This window comes from Cyprinodon tularosa, unplaced genomic scaffold (genome assembly GCF_016077235.1).
Source record: "Cyprinodon tularosa strain WSP-4 unplaced genomic scaffold, ASM1607723v1 ctg179, whole genome shotgun sequence".
Taxonomy (NCBI): Eukaryota; Metazoa; Chordata; class Actinopteri; order Cyprinodontiformes; family Cyprinodontidae; genus Cyprinodon; species Cyprinodon tularosa.
This window is the reverse complement of record NW_024038602.1, coordinates 440,414-457,394: the sequence shown is the minus strand read 5'-3', so window position 1 is coordinate 457,394 and position 16,981 is coordinate 440,414. Positions and strand designations below refer to the sequence as shown.

The 16,981-nt window shown below is 37.4% G+C and overlaps 1 long non-coding RNA gene across 2 annotated transcripts in view; it reads left to right on the top strand.

Annotated features, from left to right (window-relative positions):
• The window catches only part of LOC119781525, a 59,059-nt gene that overhangs the window by 15,310 nt on the left and 26,768 nt on the right, over positions 1-16,981 (top strand). For both annotated transcript variants that reach the window (XR_005280582.1, XR_005280583.1), the window contains one exon: positions 3,836-3,966. This is a non-coding gene — a long non-coding RNA (uncharacterized LOC119781525). The remainder of the gene's footprint in view (positions 1-3,835; positions 3,967-16,981) is intronic.

The window sequence follows — 16,981 nt, the reverse complement described above, 5'->3', positions numbered from 1 at the left end:
TTTTAACATGATAGCAAGTATGTCCATCAATTTATTTTATATGGATGTCTATCCATCTATCCATGTCTCTATTTCTGTACTTTCAACAGTAGATGGAGGAAATACGGACTCATCCATCATGGACATTTAGAAGTTCTTAAAATTATAGAAAATGTTTTTGTCCACAGAGAGAAGGTCTTCAAAGAAGGTACAAAGTGGTTTGCAGTTTAGCAGACAGCATGTGCAAACCATTTTAAGGTGTTGTTCTTCATCAGTATACAGATCATATTCTACATCATATTCACTTTGTTTTGCAGTCTTTCTTGTCAAGCTACTGTTTGAGGAGCTGGTTGAGATAAATCCAAATATTTAAGCATAATCTGCTCTTATGTCAAGTAACAGACAAAAACAACTTACTCATGGTTTATGGTATTTTATATTACCATTTTTAAGTGATGTTTTTTTATATCATTTTATTATTTTACTTTTGTTCATTGCTCTTTGAGATAGGCTAACTGTTTCAGGTGGATTTTAGATATTATTTACCTTTTCTTCATTATTAATTTTCAATAGTTGTTATAACCTATATCTTCACGCCTTCTAACCTCTACTTTCTTTTATGGCCACTCTCAAACTACCTGTAGAACAAGCAATCTGCCCTATTTGTTAGATGGAACCAACTCGGTTTGCATATCTTAACATTTGTTTAGCATTATTTGTAGATCACCCATAATACATCCACTTACTGCACATGCAAAAATATATATATATAAAAATTGGGCATGCAATTTGGGGCTCTTATTTGAAATCTTTGAAGATAAGACCCTTAGTTACTGTAGTGGACTTCTGTCAAATGGCGACATGGAGTTAAGCAGTTGAATGCAGCCATCTAGTAAAAAAGTCAGATTCAGTCAAAGTAAGACAGAAGTCTTTTCTGCATCGTTGAGGAATGTAAGTAAAACTATCAAGAACGAAAATGTTATCCTAGACTGCTACAGTATTCGGGCATTGAAGGACGGTTGTCATCAGTATTAATTAGCCAGTACAATATTTATGAAAGGATAGACATTGTCCTAATCTTATTGGAGGGGAGGAAGTGTAGAAACATCATGCTTTTTCTTTTAAGAGACGTTTACTAACTCTAAAGTCTTCCTTGAAAGCTTTTTTAGAGCTTCTACTCAAATACAAAGGGGTAATATTGAGCAGATTACCACAGAGACAGCTTTGATCCTCAAACCAAGCCACCTTCTCCCATTGTTTTCTTACAGTTTTGCTGCTCAATGTTTGGTTTTTGGTGATGGAGAGGTGATTTACAATATTTGTTCTTCTGGATAAGACCACATAGGCTGACTCTTCGCTCCCCAGGTCTATAAACATGCTGTGGATGTTCACTGTTCTTTCCTCTGACTTCTAAAAAAATCAGCAAGTCTTGTGGCATTTAGTCAATCTACTCCTATACATATTCCCCACAAACAAGATAATCAAGCAGTGGTTCTATATAAGTTATTTATTGTCCTTAGTGGGAAGCTGCTTGGACAGTTTAAAATGACATTAAAGTTTTCATACCTTTGTCTTCGCTGTGTCAATTGGCTTTTATCCTGTGCAGGGGTGGAGTTGTGGGGTAAGTGATGAAACTGGTGGTGCAATCCAACCGACATCTGCTTCTAATCTGCAACATGAAAAAGACACTCTAATGACCCCATACCTGCCCCCGACTATCGTCTGCCCCTGTCCTGCTCCTTCTGCCTGATGCTGCTCACTCTCATTTCAGCCCAAATCAAACGGTATATCAGGTTACCCAAGATTTCTACTGCAACTTTGCAATCAGACAGACATGAGAGGGAGTTTGTCTTTGATTTATGGGCTCTCATCCTCTTACACATCCCAGACGATCTTGTGACCCAGGACTTGTGTTTGTTCTAGCTGTTTCTTTTTTGCTTATGAAGCATCAGTATTTTGGCCTAAATATTTCATTTTGATAGACTTCCTACATTTCCATTTAAGGCTCCTGCAGGTCCAAGTCGAAAAAGACAGAAGTTTAAAAAAACAAGCAGAGGGAGTAGCCTATATGGGCTGTGAAGGTTTTTTGTTTTGGAGGTCGGGACTTTCCAGATGAAAATTACCTCGCAAGAGGACTGTATGTGTTTAGGCGAAATTAAAAAACAGCTCTGTAGCCGAAAGCTCAACTCAAACAGATTAGTGGGATGAGGATATAGGTGATTGGAACTTGGTTGCAGTTTGCTATAACTGGCTGTAGAACCAAGCGTAGCAGAGCTCTCAGGACTTGGTAGCTGTAAATCTTGTTGCTTGCAATAGAACTGTTGGTTCATAGCCTTTCTGTCTGGCCCTTCCCTCCTGCCTCCCTTGGGTACCTTTAGCTAGGCAAAAAGAGCTGTCCCTCCTTTATTTCACTTCCATTTTACTTCTACAATGTTGGCAATCTATCTCTTTTTCTGCTGAGGTCTGACACACACCAACAAAACACTCACACACAAACGGCAACAGTCGCATTTGATTTGAACCTAATTTTGCAGGACCCCCTAACCGGGTCTGTACAGGCCAGCTGTGTGTGGACCAGGACACAAGACAGAGATACATTAGAGAAAATCACTTCCTCCTTTCAGCAACAATGGCTGTGGGAAGTTGGGCAATTCTTCCCATGTCTGTGCTTCTTCTGTTCGACCATAAATGCATTCATAATTGCAGTACTGGCCGGTCAGCATGTATACCGTGTTGGAGTGTTGGGGTGTGTGTTTCCATTTCTGTTTGTGTCAATAACTTCAAAGCACACTGCAAATGATGCAAATGATAATGTTTCACATATCAAAGTAAAAAAAAAAACAACTTGCAGATAAAATGTAGCAGAAAGAATGTGGCAGTTATGTTTGAACTTTATGAAAATGTTGAACTATAAAACTGCTCATTTCTGGATCATTATAATACAATTATACCCCTTTCCCACTGACATTTAAACCCATGAACATTCAGCTTTTAGAGGCAGTGGCAACAGCTCACTGACGTGTGTCCACCCAGGTCAAACGACTTGGCAAGAAACCTGTGTTAAAATTGCCTCGGCTCTAATTGGCATGCTGTGGGAACACCAGACCCAGGTTGACACACATTTACGTGATACCATTAAGTGCAACGTATGGACGGTAAAAGAGCTAAACAATAAAGCACACATACTACGCTCTGGCTCCCTTCCATGTTGCTCTCCATTGTTTACTTTCCTGATTTCTGTCACACTGTCGACTTCATCAGTGCTAACACAGCATAATGACGTCACCAGACACATAGCAGGACAGAGGCCACACATGCCAGCTATGGTTAGACCCCGCTTTTTTTGCCAATGGAACGGGAGCCAAATTCTAAATGTTAGCAGGTCAACACTTGTTTGAAAAACAAATGTTTACCCACTATTTTGAGTGGGAAATAAGCTTTACTAATCAGGACAGCTCTAACAATCACAGTGAGAGCAAATTCAATATATATTTTCAAAGGGTCAACATAATAATGTAAATGTTTGTAGAAATTATGACCTCTTCATTGTAAATGAATTATTTCATGATTTTGAAGATGTATGTTTAAGAAATATTTTATTATTAACACAATCAGAATAAAAAGTAAAATGAGACAACTTAAAAGGCCAAAACAAAGTTGAAAATCAGATTATTGCCAGACCATAATGTGTAAGCAGATGTTGTTCACAGATTTAGGAAAAGGCGTCCTGACCTTTTTATGTACTAATTTTTCAGAACACACACACATAAAAACATTTATCGGTTTTATGTACTGTTTTTGTTATTGACTGTTTTTTTAAATTACTTACTTCACCTTTATTTTTTTTCTTTTACAGATTCCTTCCTAAGTGGAGCATCAGCTGTGGAGTGTTAGCGCATGCAGCAGCTGTTATATTCGCACTCAGCCCTACAAATTGCACACTGCTGTGTCACTAAGAGCTGAGTGCCCTCTCACTTGCTTGTGTAGGTCAGTACTCGGAGTTTACACAGGGTGGGTGTTAATGCTATATGCTTTAAAGAACTACAAGATGTCCTTACTTTAGCCCTTACAAGCACCCTGGGTAAAAGCTGGAACTAATCTGAGCTGGGTGAGAGAGCTTAGAGTAAGAGAGAGCATCACAATGTGTGTAAAAAGAGTGGGGCAACAAATCACTGAAAGCACAGTACTGAATTTCTAAGGAAGTAAAGTTCAGAGGTCATTTTGTCACTGTAAGTCAGAAAAAGAGAGAACCAATGACTTGTTATTCACTGTTTAAATTCAAATGCCTTTCCTTATTATCATTTCTTCCACCAGCTATTATGATACTCATGGGTTCAATAAGTGGTTATAGTCTGACTAATTGTTTAATCCCTGTTGAATCATAATTTTTAATTGTGACTAGATGTATTTGATCTGATGCTGTGAGTAAAGAAATAAACAAAATTCAAAGTCAACGTAATATATAAGGCAGGGCTGTATTGCTGATATGTTTTTTTAATTTTCCAAATTTGTCTCAATGTAGCACAATGGTGATCTGAATTTTCAGCATTTCCCGAAATATTTTGAAAGTTTTTTTATGTATAGCTTTCACATTTAACCTTGACATGTTCTTACCCCAATGCAGATGACAGTCTGAATCTTCAGACTGTGAACAGTTTTATGTCGCTTTAAATGATATGGCCAAGATTACGTTCACACAGCAGGTCTTGATGCTCAGTTTTGAGTTAAATTATTTTTTTTAAGATGATCTTTTTAGTTTGGTTATCAATACTATGAATTAAATGTGATCACTATCAAACCTCTGTATGAACAGTTCAGCGAGACCAATGTGACCTGTGCAGAAGAAAATGTAGACATAACAAAACAGCACACTGTTTATGGAAGTATTAGTGGATGTAAATTTTACAAGATGTTTTCAATAAAGCTTTGTTAAAGATACATTCAAAAGTAATAGAGGATGTTGGTGTGTGAACCCTTGAATGACGAGAACAAATGATATCAAAACAGCACACAACTATTAATAGCATCCTATGATGGAGCAGTCATTGCTGCTGCTGTAAAGGTTTGTGTCGATGTATGGATGTGTAGTAGGAGACAAGGTAATGATGTATAAATCTGATTAAATGCAGCGTGACTGTTCAGAGTGTAGCCACTTTGAAATGTATTGGATGTGTATCCAATTTTAAACCACATACTGAAGTAGCTCACATCAGATTTTTGTTTGTGGGGGCTAGGGGATGTGACAAAAATCAGAATTGGGCTTTTCAGACTGCCATGAGAAGATCAGATTCAGGTCGTGTTTGCCCGCAGTGTGAACATAGCCTAGAGTCTTGTCTAGATGTCTTTCAGCATGTGTCTCAAAATGTGTTTACTGTATATCAACAATCTCTCTTTTCTGAAATAGTAATTCAGCAACGCTTTTAAAATAATCCTTGACCAGTTAAACTTTATTGTTGGTTAAAACTCTAAATGTTTGCTGTCTTTTTTCAAGAGAGTCTTTACATAGTTGAAATACTAAAAGCGAAACAGCTGAAGTCAGAATACAACCTTAATCTCCCAGGATAAATTGTTTACAGTATTATATCTCTATCCTCCAGAGAATAAAATCCACTATTCTTTTAGATTGTGTAAGCTTACAGATTTCACAAGTAAAGCTTTGATTGGTTGATCAGCTCTTGAAGGAATCTATTTTTTTGTCTATTCTCTGGCTGCCTACATCAGAGTAGAGCCTATTTACAAGACCCAGGTAGACATTCATAAGAAAGAAAGCAACACATTTTGTCCAGCTGATTGATGAAGAAGCCAAATTAGGTGGTAGTCAGAACTTAATGCTTTTATATGATTTTTGCATAAATCTGTTTCTACATTAAATTTCTCATCTCTATAACATTCTCTGCGTTTTCTTTAAGTGTAGAATCATTAAACTACACTTGTTTAATCTCTCTTATTTCTAGTTTCTTTAATTCTTGATCAGCAGATATTTAGGAGAAGTTATTGTGATTAATAATAATTCTAGATCTTGATGACTGTCAGCACCTTTATGGTGTTCTATATTCCTTAATTTAGGTGTGAAAATCTTTGTATTGATAACAAAACAAATCTTAGCATTTAAAAAAAAAAGATAAAAGATCATACAAAAGAAAGAAAATAACAAATAAACATAAATTTGACTATCATACCAATTACTTAAGGTATTTTAATTTCTTTTACATAAAATTGTTGTTGATTCCTTATACCATGTTTGTGTTTTAGCATAAAAGAAGCTGTTCAAAGTAAGACACATCTACTTTAGAAAAACTTGGCTTAGGTCACTGCGTCAGTAATGAATGAAAACACATTTGTGAGCAGATCAATTTTTATAACCTTTGTGTGTTTATTAGATATTCTGAGGCAAATGCAATAAAGTGGCCAAAGCCAATATAGTATGCCATGAGGGGTGATGGAACAGTTCCAAACAGTAATGTCACCTCCATGAACCGAGCACTAATATGAAACACAGGCTGAGGTTTGGAATCAAAGTGGTGCCTTTATGAGTGAATATGTTTGATTAAACCCACACAAGACTGGAAGTCACAAAATGTGCAATTTTGAGGGTCTGTATATGGTTTCCCTCTTTCTTTGTAGGGTTACGAAGAGGGAAATACATACACTACAACCCGTTAGCCTCAACCAAAATATACACACAAACCTAGTCACACACGTTGTCCTCCCTCATGCAGCCAAGGGAAGTAATGAAAACAAATGGCAGAGTTCTTTTCCCACTGGGACCCGAGGAGGAACTTAGTCATCAAGCTAATTTTATTCTTGTCTGGCCCAGAGACTCCATTTCCTCTGGGTGTTTTTACAAACGTTGTGCTGCACCATGCCATTGGCCAGTGATGGATATGAGGGCCTGATGGCCGGATGGCAGATGCTGGCCCTGTAACTCAAGCTCCAAACACTTGCCTCTGCACCCAATGTTTTTCACTCAATGCAATATTAAAGCTTGGGTTTGCATGAAAACAACCAGGGGTTTCTCAAGAAAAGTAACTTCTATGGCCAAATTGCAGGCCAGCATCTATATAATAGAATCACCACAAGCTTTTTACAGTAAATGATAAGGATGCAGTCAATGGCAATGATTTATGATAAATGTAATCAAAAGGAGATTTAGATTTATTTTAAAAGAATTATATGTCTAAATAAAAACGTGGCTCTTAATCAAATACAATATCGCTATGACATTGCTACTGAATGTACTCCTGCTACACATTTCAAGAGTTGTATGCTGAGGGAGAACCTCTCAGCAAATGGATTAAACTAAGCTCTAAATATTCCAAACAACCAGCAGATATTATTAGATGAGTGTCATCAATGCTTACTGAAAATAATAATACTGTCATCAAATTCAGGAATAACATTGCAGTGTCATGTTCATGAAGGAGCAGCTTCAACATTGAGAGCTCCTGTCTCTGATGCAATCTGAAGGCAGGAATCTAAGAGTGTGTTATGGGCCAGCCAAAAGCTGATCATCATGTTTGATTGTTGCAGGAAATTTGATGTCATTGTATCAGAAATAATACCTCTGAGACAAAATTATGCATAAACAGAGATAAGGCATTAATTTAGTTTTCTAAATCATAGAAGGTGTGCAGCACATTGGTATTTCACCACATTCTTTTTTCTGTTTTTATAAAAGGTCGAAGAAGTTGACAGAAGGTAAAGAAGTAACAATTTGTGTGATCACAAAGTAGTGTTGTCACGATACTAAACTTTTCAACTCGATACCGATACTAAGTAAAATATTCGATACTCGATACCCTTTTCGATACCACAAGAATAAAAACAAAGACTCTAAAATTCAACAGAAATATTTTCATTACTAAAAAAATACAATAAATAAATAAAAAACAATAAGAATAATATTTTGAGGTTGTATGCTGTGCAAAATATTTAGCAAGCTTGATAAAAAACTTACAAAATAAAGATTAAGTGTTCCTTCCTTGGCTATGATTTGCAGATGTTTTTCAGTCTGAAACTGAAAAATGCACAGAATTATTCAATCACACAGTGTTCAGAAAGTGCATTTTCCACTATTCTGCACTTTAGATGGCTGTATCGATACTTTTGAAAATGAGTATTGTATCCGGATACAACATTTCAGTATCAATACTTTTTTGAGTATTGATACTTTTGACAACCCTATCACAAAGTCTCCCTGGAATGACACAGGGAGTGCGCCATCATTACAATTATCAGATTGAAACTGAACCCAAAGCAGCGTGATCAAACTCAGAGAGGAGTTGTTGGTAGAAGTCTGAATGCTTCACTGCATGAAAAGTGGGATTTTCGTCAATATGCGGCACTGTAGATTGTCGTGGAACTTCAGGTTAGCGGCAGTTTACGACAATTTGCAGGCTTCGCCGAAAACTCCCGTAAATTGTCAGAAATTGACGTGGACTCTCTTAGGCAGTGTTCCCCCCATGCCTCCCCCCCATGGAATTCTAGGGGAGGCTTTAACATGTAAATGAACATGCTGTGAGCTATACAAATGCAAATCAGGGTTGCAGGGGGGGTTTTACTAGGTAAGAATACAAAGAGATCAGGCTCAGTATACTGTAGCCTCTTACATTTGAGCTTGAATTGATTTATTTAATTAAAGTATAGAGACCAAAACAGATCTTTAGCTGACAGAGCAATACATTTAGAGCAGTAATTATAAAAAAAAAAATTGCATTTAAGATAAAAAATAAAATGTTGTCTGTCAATATGCTCAATTCACAATTACTTAAGTGGAAAAGTTTCAAGAAATGAGTCTGAGATGATTCACTTTATAACATGGCGCATTATCCTGTTGGAAGTAGCCATCAGAAGATTGGTACACTGTGGTCATAAGGTCCGGCCAGGTCAAGATCCACAATTGCAATCGCACCAAACAGGAAAAAGAACATCGACAAATTCCGGTTCGTCAAATTAAAATATAGCAGCAACAGATCGGTGACTAGAAATTATAGCACAATTCTTATATATATATATAAAAAAAAAAAAACTAACACCGTTTATTTAAATGATTGGATCCAAACTATTGGTTATTCACCAACGAGGAAGCAGATTTCTCATCTCCATCAAAATATTTATTTTATACCGAGGGACTTAAACTTTAATCAAATCCATTCAAAAGAAACTTCTTATTACAGGAATGAAAAGAGATGCTGAGTTTGGAAGTAGTGAACAAGTTCATTAAAAAAAAAGCAGTTTTGAATTATCCTTATCCCCGTTACAGAAATCTACAAAAATATATATATATATATTTGGGCAGAAACTGAACATATGCTGGATGATGGTGGGATTTTTTTAATATGTCATATTAAATTAAGCGCTCACAGGGTTCATACAGGAATGAGTGACTCTAATTTAATGCTATTTGAAATGATTTTAATGCCATCATCAAGAACCATGTACACAAGTTATTAGTGTACATGAAATATGAAGGAGCTGTAAGCAGAGTTCCATGACTCCTGTATGTATGTAAACACACACACACACACACACACACACATATATACGTATATATATATATATATCCTCTAGCTTTTTCTCCGCCTGGAGCGATATAATATATCTGACGAAATTGTTTTTATAAGCATTTTTTATTAAAGAATTATAAATACTTCGATAAACATATTTAAATAATTTTAGTGCCAATTAAGGCCTTGATAAAAAAAAAAAAAAAGAATGATTTTTTAATTATTTTTATTGATCCGCGGACAACCTGGTTCATCTCGCGCATGCTCTTTACGATCTCCAAGAAACTCAGAGCGGAGCTCTGCAGCCACAGTGGAGGATGTATGCTTTGCTTTGTGCAGGCGGTCTGGAGCGTCTGGATTTCGGGGTTAAAACTCCTCTTGGACGCGATGGCGACTCTGCATCGAACAAGACGAACTCAAAGAAGAGATGCTAGCGGTAAATATATGTTCGATTACTGCCTGCTAAGCTAAAAGCAGCCTAGCCTAAGCTACCGGCTAATAGCAGCCTAGCTATTAGCCTATCTAGCCTAGCCTTGCAAGAACAAGCTTTATTAAAGTGTATTTTTTGTGATTACAGGAAGCAGTACGCGGTCTTAACAACTCAGAGACTAATTGCAGGCGCTATGAACCGGAGCAAGGGTAAGATTTAAAGAATATGCTTTCATTCTGCGGTAAAAGGCAATGGATACGGATGGATACCGATCATAGCTTTACATTTTGTTTTCACAGACTACTGTCGCCTCACAATGAGGCGGTGACCTCCTATTTGCTCGGAGCCATAATAAGCAAGTCCAGATTTGCACGATGTTGATAAAGACGACATTGTGTGTAAGTGACTTGTTTTAATGTTTTCTCCTTCCTTGTTACTGTGACTTGCGTTTGATTTTTTATTCATACCACTCTCATTTAATTGTTTTCCAGCTGCCTGTAAGACGTATTTTCAGACGGTACGCAGGAGCTTCAGATATACGCTGCCAGCCAACACGCTGCGTGCGGAGGCTATCTGCTCGGAGTCGGGCCAGAAGAAAGAGGGTAAGACTTTATTTGGTGACTATTTTTCAGGTGCATTAATAGATGTGTTGTGTCCATACGCAGTGCGCTGATTCATTGTTTTTTTTTTTTTTCAGCTGCTGAAAGCGAGGCAGAGTGTGCTAGCAGATGAGGAAGTGGAACTCTGGAAGTCCGCCTTCCTCGGCGGTGTCTCTGGATGGATTGTACGGTCGCCGCCATTTCGTAGGCCGGATCTCACTGAACTCTGTGTTAAGCTGCAGTCCCGGTTAGAAGCGATGCCGAAGTACAGGGCCACGCACAGTAGGCGTCTGCACATCGGACCTGCCTCGAAGGGAATGCTGCCAGTTACCTCCAACCCCGAGGAAGCAAACGGACCGTTCACGGACTTTTAATTTTTAGAAACGCATGTGTTTGGATACGCGTTGTATATAGTTGTGTGTGTTTCAATAAAGCTCTTTCTTTGCATAAACAGCTTCCTGGCAAATGTTCATTTCCTGTATAAATTCATTCATGTCCTTGATGGTAGCCTAATAATTGTGTAGTAGTGTAGGATAACATAAATACACACCATATGAATGAATAAATATATGAATGAATAAATATATATATATATATATATATATATATATATATATATATATATATATATATATATATATATATATATGTAAATATATATATATGCCAACCAATCACGAGCGACTTTACTTGTTTAAAAAGAAGTGGTTCCGTCCAATACTCAGTAAGAAAATTAAAGCCTGGCGTGGCCACGTGTGGTTTTGCTGCCAATCACGAGCGATTTCATTTGTTTGAGAATAGTGGTTTCAGCCAATACTGAGAAGGTTATTCAAGCCAGACCTGGCCAGCCGCGCGGGTTTGCTGCATTCATATGCTAATTAGGGCCATTAGTACAGCTGATCGCTCTCCACATACGTCATGGTACGTTTCCGACAATTTGTGGCACGACAAACGCGGACAAGCACGGGTTGCAAATTGTCGGAAACTGACGAAAATCAGGCAGATCTGCGGGAGTTTACGGGGGTTTACGGGGACGAAAATCTCACTTTTCATGCAGTGCTTTAAGTGGGCTGATATGCAATGGTAGGCAGTACATCACTTATAAAGTTTAGCCCTCATGTACTGACTTTTTTTACAGCATGCAGCGGGTACAGGGACTTCTTCCCACCCACCAACCTCTTCACAGTTTACAGCTTGTAGCCTCTGTTGACAAACAAATATGTTTAAAGAAACCCAAAGCTTTTATTAAAAAATGCTATCTGTCCATGATGGTGTAGGCTTTTCTGATAAATGAAGAACAGCAGAGGAAGTAAATAAAAACAGACATCAAAGCTGTAAAGTTTACCTGGCTCTTATGCCTTAAATGATTTAAACAGGTTTAAATGATAACAGCAGCACTCTGAACAGTCCTTCACAACCAAATAAACTAAGTTAGGACTCCTCGAACCAGGAGTAACACATCCAAAGAGAACTTGATGCCACCACAATGCCTTTGACATATTTTCAGATAAAAGGTAAGACCAGGGGCAGTGCTAGCCATTTGGGGTCCCTGGGTAGAAATATTGCCTAGGGTCCCCAACCAAGGAAGGAATATTAATTCTGTATATTTATTTCCACATTTTTTTGCTGTATTAAAACATGCACCTCATTTTGGGAAATTCTCACCTATTTTGCATACCCAAATAGAAAAGCAAATAACTTAGGAACTGTAAGCCCAGATTACATGTGCAATACATTTTTGAAAGCTAACACCCTCTAGTTTCTGAATATATAAATGTAAATTGGGTGAGTAGAACACAGACCAAGCTGCATTAGTTCAAACATGATTTAAAGTTGTTGTTTTGTTATTCTCGAAAATTATAGGTCTTTTTAGAACAGCAGTAATAAAGACATGCTTGAGAAAAGGCATGTTTCATTGTATTACATTTGCTCTACATCATATCAACCACAAATGCAGAAAATTTCAGACCTCTAGCTAAAACATTTCCAGAGCTGTGGGGCGTTGAAATTTTGATGTCACCAGCGTCTCCAAAAATCTTCAAATGTGCCAAATCGTGCCAAATGCTTTTGCTATGCTGTGCTTTAATATTTGACCCATAGAATAACACTGAAGTATTTTTATGGCCACAAAATCAGAATCAGTGTATAAAACCAAAATGTAGTATTTTTACAACTATAAAAACATAAAAATCTATAAAAGATTGTGAAACTGCTGCTTTTCAAGCTAAAATAAGCCTTGGTGCCTTTTCTGAGCTGTATTTATTTGTTTTTTCAGCCTTAGACATCTAAAAGTTTACAGTAAGGACCTGGTCGACGATTAAAAGATACAAAAAGAAGAGGTTTTCTGGGATTGCAATTTGGATGAGGGAAACTAAGGGTTAAATGTTCAAAAAAGTTGTAATTATTAACTGCCTTTGGAGTAATCAGTAAGTCAGACTGAAAAATTGTTGCTGCTCCTCCTCCTCGCCCAGAATTTCTGAGTATTTGAAAATTTAAATAACTAGAAGGATTTGCCTCATTTATGTTCACATAATTCTCTTGCTGCAGCCAAGTTTTTGTAAGGTACCGGTAATCACAAATCAAGTCATTAACTTGCAGACTTTTTGAAGAAAGAGATCTTAACCACAATTAATAGTTTTAACTTTTTCCCCAAATTGAGTTACTTTTGTTTTAATTAGATTATAATGATTTACTTCTTTGGGAATTTTTTCTAATATTCTGATTTTGGTCATGGGCAAGACACTGTCTGGATGGAGTAATGAGTGGATAACATTAGAGAAGTTGCAGAGAGGTGTGTTCAAGTACGATTCTGCTTACTGGTCTTCACCCTGGGTTGTCAGTGTTTTGGAGGATTAATAAATTTGGCCAGATTCCTTGAAAGAAGAGCTGCACCATCCGAAGTGGGATGTACGCCGTCTCTCTGAATCAGACCAGGCTTTCCCCAAAAGGAGTCCCAATTATTAATGTTAGATGACATGTTATGTGAATTGGCGCTATACAAATAAATTTAATTGAATTGACATTGTTTTGGCAAACTTGAATACCGAAGCAACACTAATTTTAGTGACCTCCGATCAGTGTAACCGGGTGTCATTACCGCCAGCGTGAATAACAATCTTACTGTATATAACTTTACCAGCAGATTCAGGTAAGATTTGATGTTGCTCGTTCTGGCCCCTGGCAAACATTTGGTTATGGTTTCTGGTGTCTCTAATGCCACGTTTCTGACTATGGAGCTGCCAATTACCAGAGTGGGCTTTTCAGTCGGTGCATCACTGAGCGGGGAAAGTCGGTTGGTGACCATTGGGCAGATATCCACGACTTCTTCTTTCTGCGTACCATTACCCAATCACCTGACTACTCAGGCACTTTTGGAGGACAACTATGGGGAGGTGTCCCTGGTCTTGTTGGCTTAACAATTGGGTCTACTTTAACTCCGAGATGTTCAACCGCCTGAAGCCTGGATTCTAAAGAGCTGGTGATACTCCCACAGCAGTGTGTTGCAGTGAGCTTGTCTCAGATGTTTTTGATTTATGCCCAATATTAAAGCGTGGTCTGCGCTATGTTATTCTATGCCACAACGCAAGAGAGACAATCACAAACTAATCTAGATACTAGATAGTTTGTATGACTACGGAGGGACATGAGGGCAAAAAATAGCGGAGATCCAGGTGGAAACAGAAAATAATTAGAAGTTTTCTTCAGAAATGGATCTTTTCTTTTTTTTTTTTTATTCCAAGGAAGCATATTATTTCAATGACAGTCCTGCCTCTGTTGGATTACTGTGATATTTGTATATATTTGATTCATCCTCTTATATCTTGGTCGCATCTGTTATGGTGGATAAAGTTTCATAACAGGGTATAGATCTCTTACTAACAACTGTGATTTATATTCTCATGCATTCATCAATTCATAGATCCATGCATTGGAACAATTTTCTATAAAGCTTTTCAAGGACTGGTACCAACTTTAGTCACACTTTTTGACAAAAGACAACACCTAATTATGGTTTCCTACAATTGCATTTACAATGGGTTTAGAGACTTATTTCCCACTAAATTCCTCTTTGCAAAATAGTCTCAGGTCTTGGCAGTAGCAGGATCTCTTCCTGAATTTTACTGTAATAGCTCCACTTTCCCTAGGCGTGCTAAAGAGAATCGTCACTGTAATGCCACTCCTAACTCCATCTTTTCATGTAAGAAAGTTGTTTGAAGAATCTTTTATATGTGACTTGCGACCATGTTTTTAATAGGTCATTTTTTTGTTTCATCTTATTAAAATGTTTTTTTTTTCCATGTTTGAAGAATGTCAATTGTAGTCACGACATCTTTATTTTCTTTTAACAATGACATCTCTGCATCTCTTTCCTTCACCTACCAGCTGTATTCCTTTTTCCACCTAATGCCATTTGCTGATAGATTACATGCAGCAAGACTATTTGGTACCTGTACTCTCTAAAGGTAATCATTTGCATGGGTGTATATTTAGGGGTATCTATGAACAACAAACACAAGCAATACCTTTCAGATTTTTATTATTAAAAGATTACATAAAAAACTATGTTTCTTTTTTTACTTCACTTCACAGTTATACACCATTTTAGTTGGTCAAATAACCAATACCCCCCCCCCCCCCTCCCACGCCCCCCCAATACTGCACCCCAATACTCCTGAAAAAAAACAACAACAACCTATGATTACAATTTCACAAAATGTGAATTGGGCCATATATTTATAGGTGCTGAACTTTTTGTTTTGACAAAACATGTACATAGTATGCATGCAGCAAAATAAGAACCAGTAAAATAAATAAGATAAATTAAAATAGAAAAAAAACTATATATATATTCCAACAGACATTTTTATGTATCTGTAAGAAAATGTAAAAACAGTATTATAAGAAATTAGTAAAGATTTGTATTTTCCTTCTTGAAAATGTGATGTTTACATGCATATGGTATATTTTGTTTTCCTGAGTTTCAGGCATAATAGATTATACCCCTTTCTCTAAAAAGCTATTAACCATTTTCAAGATTAATAATAAATGCTAAAGGCTCTAATTTTTTCTGAAGTTGCGGCTCAAGAGGGATGTGGAATGTCACAATGCCTCATTGGGTTTGCTGGATTAGTCAGATTACTATTATAGCTTTTCATCTTTGCTTGCACCATAAACCCATTCTGTGACAAGCCCACAGCTGGGAGCTGAAGACGCTTGGGACAAAGCAAAAAGAAAGCCAAATGGCCCCCTGTTCCAACTCCTCTTTTACCAGCTTGAAGCCTTCATTCCAATGCACCCTACATGGATTATTCAGTGACTGGATACCCTTTTAGTCCTAACTGGGGCCAGCGGCAGCAAAAAGAACTTTATTGTTGTTGATTCGTTCATATGCAGCAACTTTCAGGAGAGAAGGGAAACATTAAAAAGCAATTAATATACTGGAATACAATGGAAAAGGGGAAGTCGCCTTAGCCTCTAGTGGGGGAGTGTTATCTGCCGCACAACCTCAAAATGCAGAATACATGAAAAAGAGAGCTTTTAGTGTGACTTCTGCTCGTCTCCATGGACAGATGACTGATGGGAGAAAGCAAGGGACAAACAAAAGCAGCTTAAAATCAGCATAATCAATGTGACATCAGCACAGCAGCATAATGTACATGGTTGGAGTGGAGCAGGGTGGGAACACAGCGCTGTCCTTTTCTAAATAAAATGACAAGTCCTAGCACTATGATTACATTTTTGCCTGGAAGAAGTTTTTCTCAGGCTTTTATCACCCATCAAAGAAGTCTTAGTAGTATAGCAGGATATCAGCAGCAACCAATTTAAAATATATCAAGTATGCATTTAAATTTTAACTTGACATGCTCTGTGCATTTTGCTTAAGAAAAAGAAAAAATAACAATAAAAAAATAATTATTTTCATTTGCCTCACTGTACCTAATAAGACTAGATTAAAACATTAGCATGGCAGCAAGAAGGTTCTGTGTTTGATTCCTGGCCCGGGGTCTTTCTGCAAGGAGATTGAATGTTTTCCCTGTGCATGCATGAGTTTTCTCCGAGTACTCTGGCTTCCTCCCACAGTCCAAAAACATGACTGTAAGGTTAATTGGCTTCTCTAGATTGCCCTTAGGTGTGATTGTTTGTCATTGTGTGTCTCTGTGTTGTCCTGCAACAGACTGGCGACCCTTCCAGGGTGTACCCCGCGTCTCGCCCATAGACTGCTGGAGACAGGCACCTGCCCCAGCACGACCCTGACAGGAATAAGTGGGAGAAAATGGATTAATGGTTGGACGGAAAATTAGATAACCTGTTCCCTACAATCATAACTGTTTTTAACAGATAAAAAAAACTTTCAAGCATTCCAACACACATTTCTCTAGGAAAGGTGCAAATATACATTCATTCTCTATACTTTTATGCCACATGTTTCTGTTGAATGGAAGATTTGAAAATGTAATCTATTAACA